Source organism: Protopterus annectens, chromosome 12.part0, assembly GCF_019279795.1.
Source record: "Protopterus annectens isolate FY-2018-M chromosome 12.part0, PAN1.0, whole genome shotgun sequence".
Classification (NCBI taxonomy): domain Eukaryota; kingdom Metazoa; phylum Chordata; order Ceratodontiformes; family Protopteridae; genus Protopterus; species Protopterus annectens.
In genome coordinates this window covers 639,429,576-639,446,942 of record NC_056746.1, presented here as the reverse complement: position 1 = coordinate 639,446,942, position 17,367 = coordinate 639,429,576, and positions in this window count along the sequence as shown.

Sequence of the window (17,367 nt, the reverse complement as noted above, 5' to 3'; positions counted from 1 at the left end):
TCTAAACATTCACTCCACAGTGCTCTCTACCTACCCATTCCTTATGTGCTGTATCCATACGCATCATGTCTTTTACATCAGAACTTAACTGTCAAGCTTCACAGAATTGCATCCCAGTACTTATTACTTGAGTGCTGCTGACAGTAAATCCTCTTCTAGCTTTGCACTTTCTTTGCAACCACTTTCTGTTTTTCTGCAGCATGAGACCTCTCCAACAGCTTCCTAATGTTTATCTCTGACCACTGACTGAATTGTTTCCCCCCTTTTTCTATTCTGTATGCATGACCATCATTAGCTCTACATTCAGTCCTTTTTTTCTTGCCCTTTACCTCCTGATTTCCATTCTTCTTTACCCCCCTCCACTTCTTCCCCCCTTTCATTTGTACCATTTGTCCTCTTCCTATCACTAATCCATCTCATTACAAACATACATTTTGTTAATTTATCTTTTAAATGTGTAACACACAGTACTCTCATGTAGACATCCTTTGTTTACTTCTCTGCCACTTGGCCAAGTTGAATTTCTCCCTTCAGCATCTTTTGCCACTGCCTCTGTTTATAATTCCTAAGTCTACTGGCTTCTGCATACTTCATGTATTTTTCTTTTTCATCTCCTGAATCTTTTGTGGCATCCTATTCTCACTTGCCTCATCTCTTGCAATTTTTTGCACTCATCACAAAGCATCTGTTATATCAGCACCATGCATCTGCCATCCATCTTGTCCACCATTCATTTCAGTCAGTGAAATGACATTCCACGGTCTCTCCTTACCTCCTAGTCACCATCAGTGTACCACAAGGCTCTAGTCACGGCCCCCTCCTCTTTAACATCATCACCAATACCCTCTATACTTCCACACAACAAGCCACTGTAATACAATACGCAGATGATTTCACTCTCATTTGCACATCTGACAACATGATACACCTCCAAAAAATTACTCAGGAAGCTTTAACAGACAGTAAAACATGTCTTCATAACTCACAACTCACGCTCTACCCAAAAAAGGCCAAACTACCCCTTTTTTCCCCAAAATCCCTCTCTCATGAAGAAACAAAATTTAAAGTCCTCTCAAGATAATTCAACCATTGAAGTCATTTCTCATAGCAAACTATTAGGGTTGATAGTGGATGATAATCTTACATTCAACCTGCATATACAAAATTGCATAAGAAAAACTCATCAAAAACTAGAGATGCTGTAAAGAGCCAAAAATGTTCTGACCAATGCAACTAAAATTACACTCACCACTACATACATCCTCCCCACTCTTCTTTATGGCACTTCCATCCTTACTAACTTCCAGGTTTCACAAAAATTAAAACTTGAACAATGCTATAACAAAGTTGCTAAATTTGTAGCACATACCCCTTTCAGAACCCAGCACTGTGTAGCACTAAAAAGCCTAAGTGGTTAGAATTACCCCATCAGTTAACATATACACAACTTCTTACCACGTTTAAAATTATCCAGCATCCATCTGCCTGTCCAGAACTAAATACATTCTCCACAACTATGTTCCCAGTTGGTCATTGTGATCCAGTGACCAAAAACTCCTATAGCTTCCAATTCATGTGAAACACAGCCTGTCCCTGACCCTCTTCAAATGCAAACTAGACCAATTGAAGGGTGACCCCAGATTCACCCCTGGGGTGGTGCCTCTGGTTCTCCTGGACAGAGGAAGTCTGTATTAACTACCATAGACTCTTACCGCTGCAAACTTCACTCACCTAACCACCGACAATTGTCCTTATTATCTAACTCTCTTCCCTAATTTTCTCTGTAAATATACCATAAGGCTGTTTTTCCCTCACTTCATATTGCAATTCCTATCTGTATTAGACTAACTTAACTTTAATTTCTCTACTGTCTAAAATTTCTCTAAATATTAAATGATTGCCATATACATTGTATGAATTCTTAACCAATGTTTTTATATTATGTCTAATTTGTTGTGATTGTTGTAATTATTTAAATTGCAGATGTTTTTGTTTTATTTTTGAAGATTGCAAATTATTGTTCTTAAAATGTTATGTAATAATGTGGAGCTTTTCTCTCCAGGCCTCTGCTGAAAATGGGCTTCTACCCAGTTGGACTTTCCCGGTAATCAAATGTCAATATATAAATAAATAAATTTCAGTTGCTCCTCCTCCTTTCTTACCTATCTCTTTCTGTCTCTATCACTTTTTGCTGTCCTCCATCTTTATATCAATGGCCACCTCCACCTACTGCCCTACAGGATGCTGGGGACTGTAATAGCAACATAAAGTAGTTTGGATTCTTCCTTCTCTCTGATCTTCCATCACACGCTTCTCTTCTCTTCTCTTCTCTTCTCTTCTCTTCTCTTCTCATTTTCAGACACCATTCTTTCTTTAGTTGTCTATCTCTTCTATGCAGTCAAAGGTCAGTTATTCCAATAAAAATTATAAAAGGAATGAATATGTGAGTGAATCAAAACAATGAGGCAGCAAAGTGATGAAAAGCTGTAAAACGATTTATTTAAACAGTATGTTGGCGCTTTCGCAGTAAGCATAAAAATTTTATGCCAAGGGTAATTGTAACACCACAGACATCATTTATTTAGCTACCTGTTCCTGCAAGTCATTCTATGTGGGAAAAACTAACAGGCATTTTAAAGGCAGAATCAGGGAGCATTTATATAACATGAAGAAAAATAATTGCACGAATGCTTTAGCAAAGCATATTAATACACATGGTAGGTCATACATTTAAGTTTTTAATAATGGAGAGAATAGTGTCCAATGAATGGGTGATATTGAAAACATCGCAGAGGTACAGGAAGCTAAATGGATTATTAGGTTAAAAGCAGATAAAGGGATGGGGCTTAATGACAAGGTACCAATGAAGCCTTTTTTAAAGATGAGACAAATTTGTGGGATGAGACAAATTTGTAAGTGATGATAGTAGGACCATCAAAGTGCTGTATCTTTAAGGCATTATTAACTAGTTAGAGGTTTTAATTGATTGATGTTGGGGATTGGATGTGACATTTTTGAAAGTTCTGACATCATTATTTAAACATGTTTGTAATACAATTGTTTTAATGTCTGAAGAAGCAGTATTATTACTGTGAAAGCACTAACATACTGTTTAAATAAATTGTTTTACAGCTTTTCATCACTTTGCCACCTCATTGCTTTGATTCACTCACACATTAGTTTATTATATGTACTTTTATTTGAGTGAATCATTCATCCTCTGGACCATATTTTGGATTTATTGCTATAAAAGGAATGACATGGAGTCATTCTCTTTTTTGAAGATCAATTTGGAACTGGATTTATTTTGCCTTTAGAAATAAAATTATTTAGTTGAAGGTACTGCTATAAATACTTAGACTCTCACCAATCTTGTGTTGGAATTTGCTGTTCTATGCCTGCTATACAATCTCCTCAGCCTCTTTGCATTGAACTCACATCCTCGTACCTTCAGTATAGAAGCAAGTCATTTTAAGGTTGCCTTGAACCTTAGATTCATCTGGATAGACCTGAAGGTACTTTTCCGTTAAACCCCTGCCACTTTACGCTGCTGTATTTTGCCGGTATTTCAGTAGCGGACACAAGTTTCTATGTGACAAGTACATCTGTACAACTGACAAACAAGTGTCTATTGTTATGTTAGGTGTACAGGACCATTTGGTCATTGCAGAAATAGCTGCAGTCCACTGGTAAACCCCTACCAGTTGCGGGAGGTTTTTTTTTTAAACATATTTCGCCCAGAAGCTAGTTACCTTTTTAGTATAATACTTAAGAAAGAATCCCATATCACTGCAGAAAAAGGTTAATGTAGGGAATACCATTAAGAGAGAAGGTGAAAAGATTTATAGTACTGGATATGCCTGGATCAGGTGATGTTTAGCATGTATCATATCACACAGTACTGAGAAAGATGGCTCCCAGGTGTATTGCTGCCAGATCAACAACTGCAAACTTTATAAAGTTTATATCGCATTGCAGCTGTATTTTTCAGCTATGCAAGGTGCTCTGAAAAAGTCTTCAGAGTTGTACTGCAGTACAATACAATTAAAAAAAATATCGGTCTTGCCAAAGCTCACAGTACCCGGTTTATTTAGACTCAGCCCTCACATGCAAATGAAAGGACTTGTTTTCCACATTATAAAAACTGCTCCTGTGCAGCACCAGACAAGACATTCGTCCTTGCAGTAATGCCTGCCTGACAAATAAAATAAAAAAAAAGTTAACCTTACCTAATGAAAATGATTCTTTTCATATCACATTTGTCAGTCCTGTATGAATGAGAAAATAGTGCCGAAACACAGCAGCGTGAAGACGTGGTAGGGGTTTAACGGAAAATACTGGCCTGTATTCCATTCTATATCTCTGGAATTCTTCCAGATAGGTTACACCCTGATTGTGACACCTGCAGAAATATAGCATATTCTCTCCTAAGCCTCTAAAAGATCCATTCCTTCATGTTGCAGAAGTATAATTTGCAAGAAGCATCCTTCTTGCAGTCTTTAAACTCTGCAGAGCTTTACAGTCTCTTGACTGTCCGATATACTTCCTTAAGCCACTCTTCAGAATCATTTCTGAAAATCTTGGCAGATGCACATTCCCTATATGTGCTCGTTTTCCACATTGCCCGTAATCTTGGCAGATGCACATTCCCTGTATGTACTGGTTTTCCACATTGTCCATTATACTTCTAAAAACTGTCACGCACTGATCCTTTCCATTACTCTGTGCTGCGTGGCTTTTCTTTCTCTCACTGAACTTTCCTTTTCTCTTGTGGAACTATGATTCCTTATCCTCATATTTTGTCATCAGAATTTCTTCCTGTTGGCCGAGCAGCCAGACTTACAGTACTGTCCTCTCCCCCATCCCACCTTCCTACATACTAATAAGATGTCTGTCTTATCATTCATTCTTCTGAATCCTGTTTCCTTATTTTTAACTCTTCCATTCTATCAACATTTGCCTCTCCTTCTTTATTACTTAAAATGGTCTCTTGTGTGTATAATAAATGTCGAATTTGATTCTAAAAGTTTATCATTACTTATGTACATACTTCCATGAATGGTTTGTTATATCTTCCCAACCATTATCACATGCTTGCCCCATTTCTTTCTTTACTTTCACTTTTTAGTAACCATTTGAAACGTTGGAATCCGCCTCAGTGAGAAATGAAATATAGGCACTGAATGGCCAAAAAACAGACTTCCATATACCATGTCCGAGATGACCATTTCTCAGACTATTCCCATTTCTCTGGGGTATAGTGATCTGGGAGTAGGAATATATATATAACTTCAGAATGTCTTGGCGGGATTACCCACCACATCAGAGGAGCAGGGGGGGGGGGGCTTAAAGGAGAAGAGTGATGCTTGACATTCTCTCTTCTTGAGCATTTTCAATCTTTTTTTCCTTTGGTGTGTCAGTCGGAGTTATGGGTGCCAATAATTCAACAGGAAGTTGAATTTTATGCAGTTTCTGATGATCTATCAAATACACATTTTGATGACATAGGTTCATAGGTTCATAGGTAGGTACTAGGCTATCGGCCCTAGGGTCTATACAAGCCTAGCTAAAATGGTACCCTGGCTTTTGCCACCCAATAAAATAATTTTCTTGTGCCCCTGTCGAGCAGAACCACAGAGGTGATCACTGGGGTGAATTTCCTATTTCCCATCCAATCATCAAGATTTTTCTTGAAGAATGCTAATGAGGAGCTTTGTTTGATATAGATAGGTAGTTTGTTCCAGAGTATGGAAAGTCTCTGGGACAGGAATCTATCCCTCCAGCATGTTCTGTTTATTGTGGTGATAAGGTTTAGGTCCCTAGAGCGTGTAGCTTGGAGGGATTGGGATTTCTTTAAGTGGAGTATGTCCAACAGCTCTGGGTTTGACATAGCTTTGTATGTTAGGCAGAGATCGCCTCTGAGTAGGCGATATGCGACGGAGTAAAGTTGCAGTCATTTGAGACGGTCTGTTTAGGGCATTTGTTTGAAGCCGGTAATCCTCTTTGTGAGGTATTTCTGCCGCCTTTCCAGTTGTTGTAGATGTCTTGTGCAGTACATACCAAAAGGGTTGTTGTACTCTATAATGGGTCTAATGAGTGACGAGTAGAGGGGAACAATGACCTCTTTTTTCCTGGATGAGAAACCTTTTGTGATGAGGTGTGCCATGTAGAAGGATTTCCTGACTACTGTGGCGATGTGATTATCAAAGGAGAGACTACTGTCCACCTGTGTCCCAAGGTCTCTTAAGACACTTTCAGTGTTAAGTAGACTACCACTTATGTGGTAGCTCATGGGTACAGAGTTTTTACCAAAGGGGACGACAATGCACTTTTTGGCATTGAGCTTGAGGCCATGGCTTTGACATCAGGCATCTGTCTCAGTGAGGTCCTTTTGTAGGATGTCCACATCATTAGGAGTTTTAATTATGGCTTCTAGTTTGCAGTCAGTGATGACTTGTTTCTTCTACTTTTATGGATATCAGTTGAGTATGACTACCTTGTGTTTCCAAAAGTCAAACATTCCTCTTATGCTGTGCTGATGATGTCATATGAAAGCAGAAACATGCATGTCCACAGCTGGAGGGGTTTGGTTTTATTGGCCTGAAGTTGTCCATATAAAGACTTAAAAGTAGAAGAAAGAAAGTCATGGATATTAAGAATTGCCATTTAGCTGAAACACCTAGTATCCTTAAAGGGTAATTTACGTATATCCCATGTTGCCTCTAATTCAAGAGGTTTAAGGTATCACACAGTGGAAATTCTAGCTTTGCTAGATTTTTCTTTTTGTGTTTTTAACCAATTGGTTTTCCTGTGTTACCTTTTTAAACATTTGTTTTAGTTTGTTAGTTGGGATATTTTGTGGACACCCTTAAGTTTATGGATATCAGTTGGGTATGACTACCCTGTGTTTCTAAAAGTCAAGCATTTCTCTTATGCTATGCTGATGATGTCATAAGAAGACAGAAACATGCATGTCCACAGCTAGAGGGGTTGGGCTGTATTAGCCTGAAACTGTCTATAAAAAGATTTAAAAGTAGAAGAAGAAATAATGGACATTCAGAATTGCCATTTACCTGAAACACCTAATATCCTTAAAGGGTAATTTACATATATTCCATGTTGCCTCTGATTCAAGAGTTTTAAGGTATCACACAGTGGAAATTCTAGCTTTTTTCTTTTTATATCATTTAATTGTGGTATGAAGGTATTTGGATTCTCCAGATCACAGCCTGATCATTCATATAACCAGGGAACCAGCTCAGGCAAATATTGTTTGATCACTTGATCTTCAGAATATTGCATGATTCTAAGGCATTGTATTTTGTTCTTCATTTCTAACATGATTTCTGCTTTAAAAATGTGGAAGAGTAGAGAAACATATATTGCAATAGCCATTGTAAATTTACATTAATTGTCCGAGTCCATTTCTTGGTTTCACTTCAAATATATTATTGTTTTGTACATTGTCAAGTGTAAAGTTGTAATGGAAATTTTGACTGCGCCTTCCTTTTACTGAACGGTTGCAGAATAAGGTAATATTTGCTGGCAAAGAAATATAGCTATATAATCCAAGGCAAAAGGGACTTGTACACATTTGATATGGTCTTTGCTTTTAAATTATTTAAATTGGTCTCTGCATATATTACGTTTTTTAAACTAGGGAAATTGTTACTTGCTGAACCAAAACAAATGCATTAACACATGCAATTTTAACTTTTCTCTGTGGGGCTAAGCTTTAAATATCATAATGAAGGTTTTTAACTGAAGAGATATTCCGTAGAAATTGGCAATGACACTGCAAAAGTTATTTTATGGGAGGTAACTTGAGGCACTGGTCATGAATACTTAATGACAGACCTGAAGAACAAGGTATGATTCCTGCAGCCATGGCATGCGTACTATGCAACTTTTATCTGTTGCATAAAAACAAGTGTGAACCTTGGTTTAGCATGCTTTCCTTGAGTAAACATTTTAACATTTTATAATACCACAAAATACAGTGGTTATATGACCAAAAAGAACAAGAATAATTTGATAGATTACTTATAGCATTTGACTATATTCTATGTAGCACAGCTATGGTTGTATAATTTAAAAAATCTGTAATATATTTATGTATTTATACATTGTGTAAATTTACCTAAGTTATAGTAACGTGCATGGATATGAACACACACACACACACACACACACACACACACACACACACACACACACACACACACACACACACACACACACACACACACACACACACACACACACACACACACACACACACACACACACACACGTGTGTGTGTATGCATTTTATTCTGTTAGAACTCCCATTTTCTAAAGGAAAAGACATGATGTTTTAAAATAAAGTTTGTTAACATCCATAAGTTATCATTTTAGACTCAGCAGTAATGGTCAATTAAGTGATTTGCCTATGTTTAGCAAGTAAGCTCATAGAGGCTGTGGGAATCAAACCCATAACTACTAAAGGGTATCAGTATATCACTCATAGTCTTAAACCCCTGCACCAAACTGCCATATGTTTTGCAAAACTATCTGTAGATACAAAGATTAAGGAACCTGTTATTTTCTGTTAAGGGCCTTAAAGAATATAGAACAAAATGAATGCACCCTAGCCACATAATATAACAGATTGCTTACGTGTTACTATAAATCAGGAAGTCAGAGAGGTAGCTGTGGCATACATTACAAGTTGATTTGACGTGGCGTGTCAGACAGGTAAGGTATATGTGGAGCAGACATTGGAAATCAGTTAGAAGGCCAGCAGTGGAAAAGGTATGAGGGAGGTTAATTCGTCACCTCACAGAAGTATGTGTATGCATTGTAGACATTAACAATTTATTAGAAATCAATCAGTGGGGTAAAGATGGGAGGCTGTTCTGACATATTGGAAAGGCAGGTATATGTGTGGCAAACTCCCCGGGCCTCTGCTGAAAAAGGGCCTTTTCGGCTCAGTCAGACACCCCCGGTTAACAAATGTAAAATAAAATAAATAAATAAACATGAGGAATCAGTAAGAAGTCCAGCCCCCATCAGCCCACCCAGTCCCGTCAAAGTGTGAATTTGTCAGTGATGGTGTCATCTACTGCAGTTAACAGGCTGGTCCATGGCAATTCATTAACTTCCTTTTCTTTCCTTTTTCTATAAGTATATAGTTGTCTTCTCTGCTGTTTGCATACTATTTGTGTTATTTCTTGCAAATTATTTATTTTCAGGGTCGATGTCCTCTCCTGGATGCCCTGTATCTCTTCTGCTCTGTAGTAGACACAGCCTAGTTCCTTGTATGGCTTATATGGGGCATTTTCTTAATGTATTGAGACAGCCTTTATTAATGCTAACCAGATGACCACAAATCAGCAATGCCTCTGGACTTACTCTTATTCTCTCTACCTTTCCATGGATGAGGTCTTCACACTTAGGCAAACTATTACAAGGAAGGTGTCCCCAGTGATATAGAGAGGCTGAAATGGATGTACCATTGTAGGAGACAGAAAGATGCTAAAGTTAAGACACTAAACTGAAGACTGAGGTTTTTAAACTCCATTTATCCCCAAGTGCACAGTGTGTAGAACTGAATAGGTCTGCTCTCTTCTTTGCATTCCCAAAAATTACTTGAAAAAATTGCTAATGTTGATTATCAGCATACAACAGTTATTGTTTTCTAACTGACTTTGCAGTAGTTTACTTAAAAAAAAAAAAAAAAAAAAAAAAAAAACTATACAAACATTCACATACATAATGAGGATGCCCCAGATGTCCAGAACCCTTTTAGAGAACAAGGATGAAAATTTTAACAGTCATGAAACTCACTCAGTGCAGAACAGGAGAAAGCAATGTGCAAGAAAAAGTCTTACAAAATATAAAGTGATATCATACATGGATCAGTTCCTCATTATTGAAAGAAGTATGACACTCCCAGGGACAATCAGTGACATAAAACTAATGTACAAGACTTTTACAATCTGAGAATAATGTTTGTTGCTATCACTCTAAGCTAATAATTTATCAGGTAGTAAATTAACAGACAAAAATAGAGTGAGTGGTTATGAGTGTCTATACTGAATATTGCTTTAATTAACATTATAGTTAGAATGCTGTAAAATGCTTTAGGCATTTGAACACTTTTGCTTTCAAATTAGAAGAAGCAATTTTACTTTATCACTGGAAATTGGACATTCCATCTGTGAGGGACTGGATGGCTAATGGTCATGTCACCTATTTTGAGGCTGATGAGAGAAGAGATAAAGCACGTCAAGAGGACAACCATAGGCAATGGACAGGTCAACCCCAGATAATAAGATATTTAAATGCCTATAGTTTTACTTGTAAAGAAGTTTACAAACAATGAAAGCTCCTACCTATAAGTGGTAACCATCAGTGCTAGATATTAACTATACATTGATGTATGTGGAGGGTTGGAACTTCTGCGAACTGTCAACTCATCTGTTAGCTGAGTCTGTTGTATCAAAGGTATCTTGAAAGGGGGTTTGATAGTATTATGCCTTGAAAGAACAGGTGGGGAAGAAAAATTGTTACAGGCTTGGTAAAACTTCTGAGACCCTAGAATAAACATATTTGTTATCTTTATTAGCAATAACATTAATATGGTAAGTCAGAATCTTATCCTGATCCAATATGATCCAAGATGCTTAACCTTTCAGACTGCTGAGGTACTGACAGTTATACCAGTGATGATGAATGGCTAGTTATTTAACTAAGTGGGAGTTTGTATCAGTGCAAACAGCTGTATGTTGGCACACTGAGTAGAAAGCCAGTTATAGACAAATAAGTCAGCATTAGCCTTGCTGGTGTTGAGATCTAGCTAGCCTTCACTTTGAGAACACTAATGCTTTTGGATCTAGTCCCCATGTAGTAACTGCTGTCATCAGATTGGAATTAGACATAACAGCTGCATTTCATAGTTTGGGACATAGGTAAGGTAAATACCATGTAAAATTATTTGAAGGAATAGCTGGAGACTTATGCATGTAAAACAGAGTAAGGTGACTAACATGGTCAAATATTTTCATGAGGTCAATGAACATAAACACCAAACATTTTAATCACTGTCAAGATATTTGGAAATTATATAATTTTAACAAAGAAGTCTGATATCCCATAATACTCTGAATCTTTGTTAGGTATTGCGGACATTTGCACATATCCACTTTTTCAAGAACTGAAGACGGCTTTAGGTCTGTAATTCAGTGCTGGAGGGACAGGTTTATAATACAGAGACTGCCCGTGCTATGGAATAGACTTCCCATACATGTCAAACAGAGCACCTCTCTGGCCCTCTTCAAGAGAAATCTTGATGAGTGGATGGGAAATAGAAAATTTTCCTTGGGGATCAGTCCAGTGGCTCTGCTTGACAGAGACACTGGGAACTAAGGCCAGGTGGCATGATGCCAGGGTAATCCTATGGGATAGGCTTGTAAAGGCTCCAGGGCCATTAGCCTAATACACATCTATGAACCTATGAACTATGTACTGTCATGACTATCCATATAGCAGGGTGCAACAACACTATTTTTTCTCAGAGCAGGAATGCCTTATAATGTATTTAATGGGGCTGAACATAAATATTTCAGGTGTGTGGATGAACTTAGAATGAGGTGTAGCTGTTTTGGGTGAAACTCTTTTTTTTTTCATTTTAATACTTACAATATATGACTATCACGCACAGATTAGGAAGGTATAGTTGAAAGAGGAAGCAATTAATTCATGTCTTCTGAGTTCATTTGGCTTAGATATGTGGGATGGGGTGGGACTGCATGATAATTAAGATAAAGTAGATGGACTGTGATTCAATAGGTATTATAATTTGGGAGGGGGCAAAGTAGTCACGGGATGTGCGGTGGTGGTATTGTTTATAACAGTCATTTTATCCTTCTCCATCAGTTGGTTTATAAACTTTTGAATCTTACAGAAATTCTTCTTACCTTAGTAAGACAGAGTATAAGAGGAGCATTAGTTTCATTCTTATGATTACTGTGGCTATAGATGCGATTGAGAGATTAAGGGTATTTTTGTATGTACAAAATTGCTTACCTTTCATGCATGCAGTTCTGTAGTGATAGGTTTAGCCACAGGGGAAGCTGACCTTTACATGTTGGATGATTGGAGAGCAGGATTATTGAGCAGTGGGTGTGAAAGTCTAAAACATTTGACTATATTAATTAGAGATAGAGCTAATCACTGCTTTCTCTATTGATTGAAATTATCTCGCATTGCAGCAGAGGGATTTCACGTTTTAGGAGATAATATATTTGGCTTGTCCAGTTTGTTTATAGAATAACTCCTGCTTAGATATGCTTGAGGTCCCTGGGTTGAAACCAGTCCATTATGTTACCCATTCCTGTTAGCTTAAACATTACTTGACATATCACTTAGGAGAAAACATACATTTTAAATGTTCCTAGGACTACAGAGGTAAAAACTGAAGGCATAAATAAGAACAATTTTAAAAAGGATGTTGTCTCTTCTTGAGTATTTTCAAGGAATAATGTGGCCAAGTATGACTATTTCTAGGTGCTACACAACTTTAGTTGCTTTGCAAAGCCAGTTGTCAGTATGACCAAAATTATTTCACTGCCTGGAATCACTAATGGTTGGTTTGTTTTCTTGATAAAGATAACCACTATGGTTCTCTGTACCAAACATGATAAGGAGAATTCTATACTATGGTTAACTGCAAATGCAATTATAAAATATAATTCACCTAAATGAGCTTTCATCTTCTTTATTTTGGGTGAAGTTGGACTATATAAGTAGGGTGCTGAAAGGCACAGCCCGCACATTTGAGTCTATATGGGTGCTTGCTCATCTGCAGAAAATAAAATGTTTAGCTAAATTTAGGTTTTTAGTAATGCATAACATTAATGACTGCGGTGGTGCAATGGTTAGCATTGTCGCCTCACAGCAAGAGGTTCTCCTGTTCAATTCTTGGCTGGAGTGCCTTCTATGTGGAGTCTGCATGTCCTCCCTGTGGTTGAGTGATGTTAAAGACATGCAGGTAGGTGTGTGTGTGAATGGGTGTGCCTTCTTTGAAGGGTGGGTGTTGGGCTGGCAACTTGGCACTGTCCACTGCCAATCATTAGTGGACCGGAGTTCTGCTGTGGTGATCCCTAACTGGGAAAAACTGAAAGACAATTATTATAGTAATGCATAACATTAAATGTGATATAGTTTACTATTTACACTGGAATAGACTGTTGTACCTACCTGTACTTTCTATAAAGGCCAAAGTGTGTCATGGATTGTTCTGTAACATAATTCTGGTTTGATCTAGGTTTTTACAATGTCACACACACTCGTGCACACACACACACACACACACACACACACACACACACACACACACACACACACACACACACACACACACACACTAAAGCAATGAACCTAAGCACTGTAAACTAAACAGCTTCTCTTCATTACTACATATATTTCTGTTGTAGGTGCTTTGAACACCATACTTTAAATTCTAAATGTGCTAACTCTGAGGTTCCATCAGCTCAGAATGAAAGGAAACATTGATTTGATTTTGTTTTACTTATGAAAAAGAGCATTTTCTGTTATTGTAAGGTACACAGAGCATATATTTAGTATATTTAGAGAATGCATTGAGGGCAGCACATGGAGGGGCTAAAGAGTGCAGCTGAGTATGCACAGAATGCAAAAGCTCTGCCCCCCTGCATCACCTTAGTGTGCAAACACTAACCCTATGCATACCCTCCCTCACCCACTTCTATGCCTGTTCCTCTAGATTTTTACTCATTTTAGTATGGATCTCTGTAAACATTTAGATCTTCATCACTTCCTCCTTTTGTTCTCCTCTTCCCACTCTTCTACAGCTGCAAACCCTAACTACTTCCCCTGCTGAAATCCCCCTTTTTATTATTTTTAACTTCTTTGTTCTGTTACTTGTCATATTCACTTAGACACCTAGTCTATGTTGAATATGTAATCACTATATTTCTTTTTTTCCATAAACATTATTTTCTTTTGTAGATAAAATGCTTTCAAAGACAACTATGACATTTTTGTACATTAGTGGTATTCATAACATTTTCGAACATATCCACAAAATAACTATTTACAATTATATACAAATGTGCCAATCAACCACAGATAAAACTACATCTGTAAACATACATTGTTGTTGTATTTCATCAAAATGATCAACTGTGGGGACAGTTACACATCTAGATATAATACTTGGAGTGTCAGTGAGGATCGTTAGTCTTGTCTAGGCTAAAATTATGTTAAAAACCTTTTCCCACATTTTTAAGTTCCTAGCTCCTTTATTTCCCCTATCAATTATCAGTTTATGTGCTAACAGATGTTTAATAGTCATCTTTTTGAATTCTCCCCATGTAATTGTCAGTTGATCCACCCATTTGTATGCTATATATAGTTTTGCAAATAGAAATAATGTTATCAATATGTTCATTTGGTTTGCTGCTATATTCGTGGGGGGGGGGGGGGGGTATGAAGTAATGCAAACTCCCATGACAATGTTGCTTTTTCATATCCTATCTTTTGTAGTTGGATTTTTAAGGAATTCCATAAGTAATGGATGGGTTTATTTTTAACCAGTATTTGGAGAAGAGTAGATTATTCTGGTATTTAATCTCATTTATAATTTTATGTGTGTTAGATATCATTTTTTCTCTGGATAACATTATTTTCCATAAAGATTCACAGTTGTTTATGTCTATAGTGTTTAGATTGCTAGTGTGTAGATATCTAAAGCATAGTTCTTTGATTTGTCTAAGAATGATTGCGTATGATTTTGATAAGTTGAAGTGTGTCCTTATTTCTGTGATTGAGTTGTCTTGATAGGGGTAAAGGTCCAGGATTCTTTTTAGCAAGGGGAAGTTATGAAGATTTATCATTGTGTTATTAATTCTTACGTTTGGATTTAGGTGTATAGGTTGTAAGATTTCCAATGCTGCCTACAGATTCAGCGAAAAAGTTTTTGTACATTGGTAATAAAGTATTTTAGAGGGTCAATGATCTTGTATGCTAATAGTTCTTTTTTGCTTAGGAAAGGAAGTGCTCTAGGGTTGATATTTAGTGATTTTATATAGTTGTAGTATATTGTTAACCATATTGGTAAGTAATTACTATATTTCAATTATTGCTTCCTGTGCGTGGTGGCATATTATGTTGATTGAAAAATTGTTTGTTCTCACATAGGGTCTGCTATCATTTCTTTGTATGTTTTTTTCTCTCACTAAATTTATTTTTGGAGCTTTTCTGCCCAGGCCACCACTGAAATGCAAATAAATAAATACATACATACACACATAAATAAATTAAAGTCTAACATTACCAAAAATCCTTTCGCTAACCGTACCACTACACAAGACACACCACACACACACACACACACACACACACACACACACACACACACACACACACACACACACACACACACACACACACACACTTCACATGTACCAGAATCCAAGCATGTCAAAACTTTTATCCCTTACAATATCCCTTGCACTAACCCTAACTCACAAACACTGACACACACAGACTCAATCCCAATGCTGAAACTTGCAGTATAAACAAAAGTTTTGGCATTAAACATCCAGTCGCTCTTATTAAGTTAGGTATTCTCCACTCTACCATGATCACACAGAAAGCAACTGATTTTGACACCCGATGCAGCATTCTATGACCTCTGCACTCCAAAAATTGTATGGTATCCATATATGTGTAAATGTCAAGTAAACCACTGAAATATACAGCATTAAATTAAAATAAAATAATACATCAAACATTTAGTCAAATCTAAGATAAATTGTAAGAAAAAGCATAAGAATTGCAATCTGGGGAAGAAAAATACTATTGAAAACCTGCACGAATGTCCATTACAAATTTATATTTTGTATGAACAGAATACTTCACCAATTAAATGCGTTTATATCACGTTATCGAAAGATGAAAATAGTGAACGCTATTTCACCGGCCCCAAAACATCTAAACATAAAAATATCGAAAATTCAGAACAGCAAATTTTTTTCCATGAAAAAAAATTGCTGCTCCGAAACACATACACACAACACAAGCACATCAAACAAACAGCAACCACACACATACACTTAAATTCCTACATCTAACGCTACACTAAACTAAACATACACTACTATCTACCCACTTACCTTAACCCAAACCCTAACCCTAAGTCCGTCACTATCGCACACACACCTAACCCGCGCCCTAACCCTAACTCACTTAAACCGCCCCTAACCCTAAAGTCTGTCACTATCACTCATACGCCTAACCTGCGCCCTAACCCTAACTCACTTAACCCGCCCCTAACCCTAAGATAGAAACAATCTCACACTTACCTGAACCCAACCCGTAACTTTACACCACAGCGCTAAGAATAGCAAAGCCACAGAAACAGCCAGCCGAATTCTTTCCCGATGAAAGAATTCGCTGTTCTGCATCTTCGCTATTCTTAGCGTTCGCTGAATAGTGTTCGATATCAGAACATTCAAAGTTTTAATACTTCGATGTTCTGATATAGACCCAATTAAATGCATAGTAAGTAGAAACTTTATTTAAAATGTTTACTGCTGTGCCTTCCAATTTTGCATTATTCAAATTATCCCTGTATTATGAAGATTTGCATAATGCTTGTACAAACTTTTATAGCAAAGCAAAAATAAATTTGTTAACTGAAATATTCATCTCCCATTGGCTGCAGTATTCTCACTATGCATATTACTTCTGCTTTCTTTCACTTTTTTGTTTAACAAGTGCTTACTGTACAGAAAAACTCAAATATTGTAAGTGAAGCATGGACCACAATGAACTCAGCAATTTCTCAAAAAGAGCACAAGAAGTGAAATGGAAAAATTATTTCTTGCCAATAACTATTTGTGTCCCACAAGGATCTAAATTAGGCCCCATACTTTTCAACATATTCATCAATGATCTTCATACTGCTATAAACTGTAGTTCACTACACTGATGACTCAAATTTAATCTGCTCTCCCAATTCTGTCTCTCTCTAAACTCCAAGACCTTGCAAAACAATGCTTCTTATTGAATGAAACATGGATAAATAATTCACAACTACTACTAAACCCTAACTCACATGCACATTTTACATATACCAGTACCCAAGCATGTTGAAATTTGGCCAACATGCATTACATGTAGTTAAACAAATCATCAAAAACTAGGTACATTACACAGGGTAGAAAACTACCTCATTGGCATAGCAAGAAAATGTATAGTCTCTACTTTTTTACTGCCATCACTCCTGTATGCTGCCCCAATCTTCAAGTCTCACAACTGTCCAGACTTGAGCAATGTTAT